Consider the following 6892-nt stretch of genomic DNA (forward strand, 5'->3'; position numbering starts at 1 on the left):
CAACAGATAGATCCCTCTCTGATCGAATCTGATCAGAGAAAGATCTATTGGCTGCCCATACACTGCACACAGATTTTGAATCGATTTCAGTATGAAATAGTTTCACAACCTGTGGAACTGCTGCTGCCGACCGGCTCGCCGCCCCCATTTGGTCTCCCCTGACCAGTAGCAATGGTATTACCTGTTCACCGGCGCGAGTCCCCTTGTCCGTGCTGTCCCTTTCTCCGGTTGGCCTTCTCCATCTCCTCTTTACTTCCTGTCCCGTCCTGTGACAAGCGGAAGTTCAAACAGTAGAGGACGCTCTACTGTTTGAACTTCTCCTTCTCACAGGACAGGACAGGACAGGAAATAAAGAGGAGATGGAGAAGAAGGCCAGCAGAAGATAGGGACAGCACTATCCCGGGAAGTGGAGCCAGCAGGACAGGTGAGATTATTGCTGAGACAGTCGTTGCCGAATCGAACACCACTAACGACATGCTCCCGACAAGCTAGCGATCAAGTGAAATTTTCTGCTTGGACAGATCGACTGAATCGATTGATTTTGTATGGAAATTGGTCAACATTTGTGTTAACGATTTCACAGCAGATTCGATCACAGTGATTGAATCTGCTGTATAACGGCAGGAAATTGACGTAGTGTATCGGTACCTTTACCTTACAATCAAAATAACACTTGTCAATTGGTACAAAAGTTAACAATTCCAAGGGTAAGGGGGCCCTTACATTACTCAATATTGCGGCCCAATCACCCTTCCAATTCAATAATTTTATCAAATCAGAAAAGAATTGATACCACAACTTGGCTGTTCTTTCACTGTCAAATGGATTGACAGGGACTGGTAGAAAAATCTCATCTGTAATGGCTCGATCAGGTGTGCAGTGGCAACGGCATTTGATTTCACAACAAACGAAGGACCCGATGGACCTCCGGCAGGTGTCCCTCCAAGTGTAAAGTGCTCCTCCCATGCTGTGCTTGGAATTTTAAAGTCTCACCTCTCTGCCGGAGCTACTCCTGAGATCTATCTGACGGTTGATCTGCCCGTACATCAAATGATGTATGACCAACTTATGCCGAAAATATGTGGTACATGGACATCAATAGTGGAATATAGTTAGTTTTTACATATGATCAGTACCTATCCATGTGACAATATATAATTATTATAAATAGATATAAAGCTGATATCAAAATATCTAGAGGCTTGTACACACACTTGAATAAATTCGGCTGAGGAGGCCGATAACAACCGCCTCAGCCGAGAATCAAGCATGTGTACAGTGGCTTCCGACCTAAGCCGCAAAAGTTCTGGAGTGGCACACTTTACCTGTACATTGGGTGCAAATCACCCATGAATAAATAGTAGCAATGAAGTTCAGTCAACACACTTGTTGTCAGCACACTTGTTGTCACAATGCAGTGTTCTGTTTTACAAGTGTGCTGACCAAACTTCATTGCTACTAAGCCGCAAGAGATCTGCCTGGAGGATAAACTCACCCCCTCGCTATGGCCGATCCCATTATCTACGCCACTCCTCCACATGACGTAAGGCACGCATCGTCAGTGACACAGCTGACTCTTGTCTGTGCAGCCCGGCTCAGCAATGTCGCCCAAGGGGATCGGGTCCCTCTCACCGACAGGCAGCATCCTTCAAAGTTGTGTACGCACCTTAAGATATATAAACTAGTGCAACTAATTTAAATAATTGCTAGGAAGGTTTCAACATAAAGAGAATTATTCCCATGTAGAAATAATCCCTTTGATTGATTTACCCATACTTTCACCACCCAAAAATAACTTTAGGCCTGGAACCCACTACAAATCGCTAGCGCAATCGCTAGCGTTTTTAAGTAGAGCTTTATAAGCAATTTCATGAGTGGTTTCCGGCGATTTTGGTTGCAATTTGAAAAAGTGTCAGCTTTTTGGCAGAGATTGTGATAGCGATTAGCAAGTAGTGATTTTAATTCAAATTATTATAATTTTTTTACAGATCGCAGTTATTTAAAATTGTACACAAATCGCTATGTGTAGCGATTCATGAGATATTTGCCAGCACTTCAATACTTTAAATTGAAGCGCAAACGCTTCCAAAATGCTGCATGTCCTGCAATTGCGATTTTGCTAATCGTGTGTAGCGGTCTAGCCACACATTCAGATGTCTAGCCACACATTCATCAGAGAACAGCTGTCTAATGATGCATAACAATTAAGCAAATTAGCAGCAACTGCATAGATGTCAGATGTCTACAGGGCTTGGATACACATATGGCCATAGGGAAAGATGTAAATACCCAGAGGATGAACTGGAATATGACACCACTAGTAATGATGGCTTCCATGTGTCTGCCTTATTCTCCAGTGCATATAGGCTGTCAGAGGCACTCACTTACTTTGCAGCTGCTTGGGATGCACAAATTAGCTTGTTAAGGCAGGTTCACACTGCAAGAGCTTTTTAAGCGCTGGTGATGTGAAAAGCTCTTGCTAATGCAAGAATAATAATGAGAATGAGAACACCCACATAGCAATACATTAGCAAGACCTGTTCCTGCAGTGTGAACCAGCCCTGACATAGGATAAAACCTATGAAACACGATTTAGTCCTCTTGCACACCACATGCGATTCTGATTCCGATTTTGACACGATTTTAACTGTAGTTTAGTATATTAGATTAGTTAACTGCATAAAAAGATAGAGCAACTGAAAACATTAATTTCTAATGACAAGATCTCATCTATGTATAACATGTGAAGGCTATATATCCGACAATGAACATTGACTGTTCTATGTTGGTGTGCCTCGTGCCCATAAAAAACACATAAATGAACAAAAAATTGGCCGCACACCAACAAATATAACAAAAATATGACACTATGATTGGATTTAAGACACAAAAACAATCAGGTTTATTAAACTGTTAAAAATCTATAAGACAAATGCTAACACAAATAAAGAAAAAACGATACGCATACTCACACATAAAACCCTTCACTAGCTGCATCACAATTAGGGATTGCCCTGCTTAGGAGAACTCCTGGAGAACCTTGTGATCAATTTGATCAGCTGATAGATTTGTAAGGTCCTGATTTGCTGTGATGACTTCCAGGTTTAACACATGATCAGAACCAGCAAATTAGAGCCTTACAAATCTATCAGCTGTTCAAACTGATCACATGCTTCTCCATGAGTTCTCCTAAGCAGGGCCATCCCTAATCACAATTCAAAGAAATGTCATAAAGTACCGACCTGTATAAATATACCCACCGTGTAGAAAGATGAAGGCCTGGTTGTGTTTTTTGAGGTAAGGCAATTCCAGATTTGTTTGTATCTGTATTAATATCTATCATATTCTTCACCTTCAGTGAACCCGTTTTAGTGTTTTCCTAGAATCTGTAAGAGAATCACAGTCTTTTTGCTTACCTTTTTAAATAACACTGAACATACTGTATAGCAATATATCTGTGGCTTTTGAGTGTTATAAATAAAAAAAAGGCTAGGCTACTCTTGACAGCCATGTCTGTATTGTTACGTGCACGGGTCAGGCAAAAACGGCGCTGGAAATTTGGGCGGACCAGTTGCCACCATGGGCTATAATGTGAATAAAGGCTATAATGTGAATAATGGCTATGGCAGCACTCAACCAGTTATTTGGGCACAGTCAAGAGACGGAGCCCAAATTACGATAAAAACAGCGTCATTCAGCCACCAGCAATAACTGGCAGCTGAATCACACCTTACCCTTGAGTTCACGGTGGCCTGGAGAGGCAATAGTCATTAAAACCGCCGGGACTTTTCCAGGAGCAGCGTGAGCTGTTTTTCGGCTTCACCCTACTACCGAATTTCCCGGTGCCTTAATGACATGTACACATTAATGCAGGTCTCTGCCGTGGACTGACAGTGAACACTCTGCTACAGACCCTGCATGAGAAAGACTTTAAAATGCATTAAAACCCAAAATGAATAGCAATGTAATCTAATGTAATATTACATAACATGTAATATTTGTAACAAGTATATATAACACTTCAGTGATAATTACTGTATCCCAAAACAGATTAAGCCGACTTCTGAGCACTAACATAAATGTCTGAAGTAATATCAACAAGAAAGATCGATCGGCACTAGATGACAGCTGGCCCAGGGGGTCTATAGGTGCAGAATTGCTGTGCCTCCAGATAAACAACAATAAGTAAACCAACTTGAGGAAAAAAGATCCGGGCATCAGCTTGCCAATTCAGCAGTCACCTTTTATTGCATCCCCAACATCCCCATACAACAAGTGAGAAATTGCCTGACAGCCGTTTCGCGGGCTAAAGGACCCGCTTCTTCAGAGGCTTATACACACACAGAATTACACCACAACCTGACTTAAATACATAATGTACAAGAGCTTACCGCCATAGTGTCCTCCCCATTGCCGAGCGCACGCTGTTCAGAGCGCCGCCCCGAGCCACTCGAACGGACGGGGTTTGTGGCCACGCCCCCTCTCAGGGACGTCCATCCGGGAGCACCCGATAGGCCAGCAGCACAACATGTGACTGCTTACCACCGCCGTAGACTTCCGTCTGTGGTATCCATGGGGAGGAAGCATAGGCGTCCTGTTGCCAGGACAACCCATATACGCCGGCGGCAGCCTGTAAAAACAAACAAAACACGGACAGCATTAAAATCAATAGAACGGCCAAAGCCACACATATTAAAATCAACAGGCAGCGTGAGCAATACAAGAGTATACAGGATACATAGACCTCACCCCACTCCATCCAAACGCCGGCAAACGGCCTGAGGAAACCCCATTAAAGAATTTTTATCAGGGTGGTAATAAACCCTACACCCCTAATTCTATCTAGGGCCAGGGAATAAAAGGAGTGGGGGAGGTAAACAGAAGTAAACATCTTCATTACATGTTTCTGGCAGAGAATAACAGACATTAGTGTTTATCCAAGAAACACCAGAACTCATTACGTTCATTGAGGCCTAGACCTCCACAGGCCTCCGTGAGGGAGATTAATCTTGCCTCCTCCTGTCTCAAGAGCTTCTCCTGGTCACCTCCCCTATGAGGGTTTGGGACCGATTTTAACCCACAAAATCTGAGGCAATCTGCATCACCCCCATGCTGCTCTCTTACATGGGCAATCAATCTACTTGCCCCCTTTCCTGTAGTTATCGATCTATAGTGTTCTTGGAAACGAGTATTAATTGCTCTAGTAGTTTCTCCAATATAGAATCTCCTACATGGGCAGAAAATTGCATAAACCGTAAAAGTTGAGCTACAGTGGATACAGTCTCTGATATTAATCTTCCATCCTCCTAACTAGATAAATTTACACGGAAAGAATTGATGACAATGATTGCAATTAAAACATTTAAAATTCCCAGTGGGTCTTGCCCGAGTCAACCAATCAGGTTCCCTTTGGGTTCTAAATTCACTACTGGTCACCCAATCTCCAATTGTACGTGCCCGACGAAACGTAACCAGGGGTCGTTCCTTTAATTTTGGTCCTAAATTGGGACAAGTTTTCAAGGTATTCCAATTTTTAGTAACAGCCCCCTTAATTTTCTGGGCCATCGGGGAGTAATCAAACACAAATGGGACAATGGACTTTCTATCCTCCCCAAGTGGTTTATACTCTGGAGTCTTTTTTTTAACCCTTTTCAAAAGGGTCTCTCTTTTCCTGTTATCAGCTTTAACAAAAGCCTCCATAAGGAGGGGACGTGGATATCCCCTCCTCAGAAACCTCAACACTAACTCCCTGCTTTGTTCCAGGAAGTCCTCCCTTCGGCTATTATTCCTTTTAAGCCGTAAGAATTGCCCGTATGGAATTCCATCTAATACATGACGAGGATGAAAACTAGAATAAGCCAACAAAGAATTGGTGGCTGTATCCTTACGATAACCCTTCGTTAGGAGTTTGTCCCCCTCAGTATAGAGCAGTAGATCTAAAAAGACCAACGAGGAACCTCCCCATACCCCTGTAAACTTCATGTTCAGATTATTACCGTCCAACCATTTCACAAATTCCTCAAAAAGTGTTTCACTTTCTGACCACACCAGGACCACATCGTCCATGTACCGATACCAGGAGACTATGGCGTGACGATAGGGATTCCGGTCAGAATAGATAAACCACTGTTCCCAATAGGCCAGTAACAGATTGGCGAAGGTGGGAGCTACCGATGTCCCCATCGCCACGCCAGAAGCCTGCCGGTACCACTGGTTATCAAAAATAAATGCATTATGCTTTAACACAAAACCCAGGCACTCGCCAATGAATTTAACCCACTCTGCATCCTTCCCCTGAGTCAGGAGAAAGTCTTCCACCACTTCTACCCCTTTGTCCTGGGGAATTCTGGTGTACAAGCTTTCAACATCAATTGATGCTAGTTTGAATGAGTCTCTCCATTCCATTACAGAGAAGGATTGTAAAGCTGCCAATGTATCTGCCAGGTATGAAGGTATTTTTTCTAAAAACGGTCTCAACACATAATCCAGATATCTGGACAGAGGTTCCGTTACTGCACCTTTAGCAGACACAATCGGTCGACCTGGGGGGCGTTCCAAGGATTTATGATGCAGAGTGGGTTAAAATTCATTGGCGAGTGCCTGGGTTTTGTGTTAAAGCATAATGCATTTATTTTTGATAACCAGTGGTACCGGCAGGCTTCTGGCGTGGCGATGGGGACATCGGTAGCTCCCACCTTCGCCAATCTGTTCCTGGCCTATTGGGAACAGTGGTTTATCTATTCTGACCGGAATCCCTATCGTCACGCCATAGTCTCCTGGTATCGGTACATGGACGATGTGGTCCTGGTGTGGTCAGAAAGTGAAACACTGTTTGAGGAATTTGTGAAATGGTTGGACGGTAATAATCTGAACATGAAGTTTACAGGGGTAT

The sequence above is a fragment of the Hyperolius riggenbachi genome, chromosome 5, assembly GCF_040937935.1.
Source record: "Hyperolius riggenbachi isolate aHypRig1 chromosome 5, aHypRig1.pri, whole genome shotgun sequence".
Taxonomy (NCBI): Eukaryota; Metazoa; Chordata; class Amphibia; order Anura; family Hyperoliidae; genus Hyperolius; species Hyperolius riggenbachi.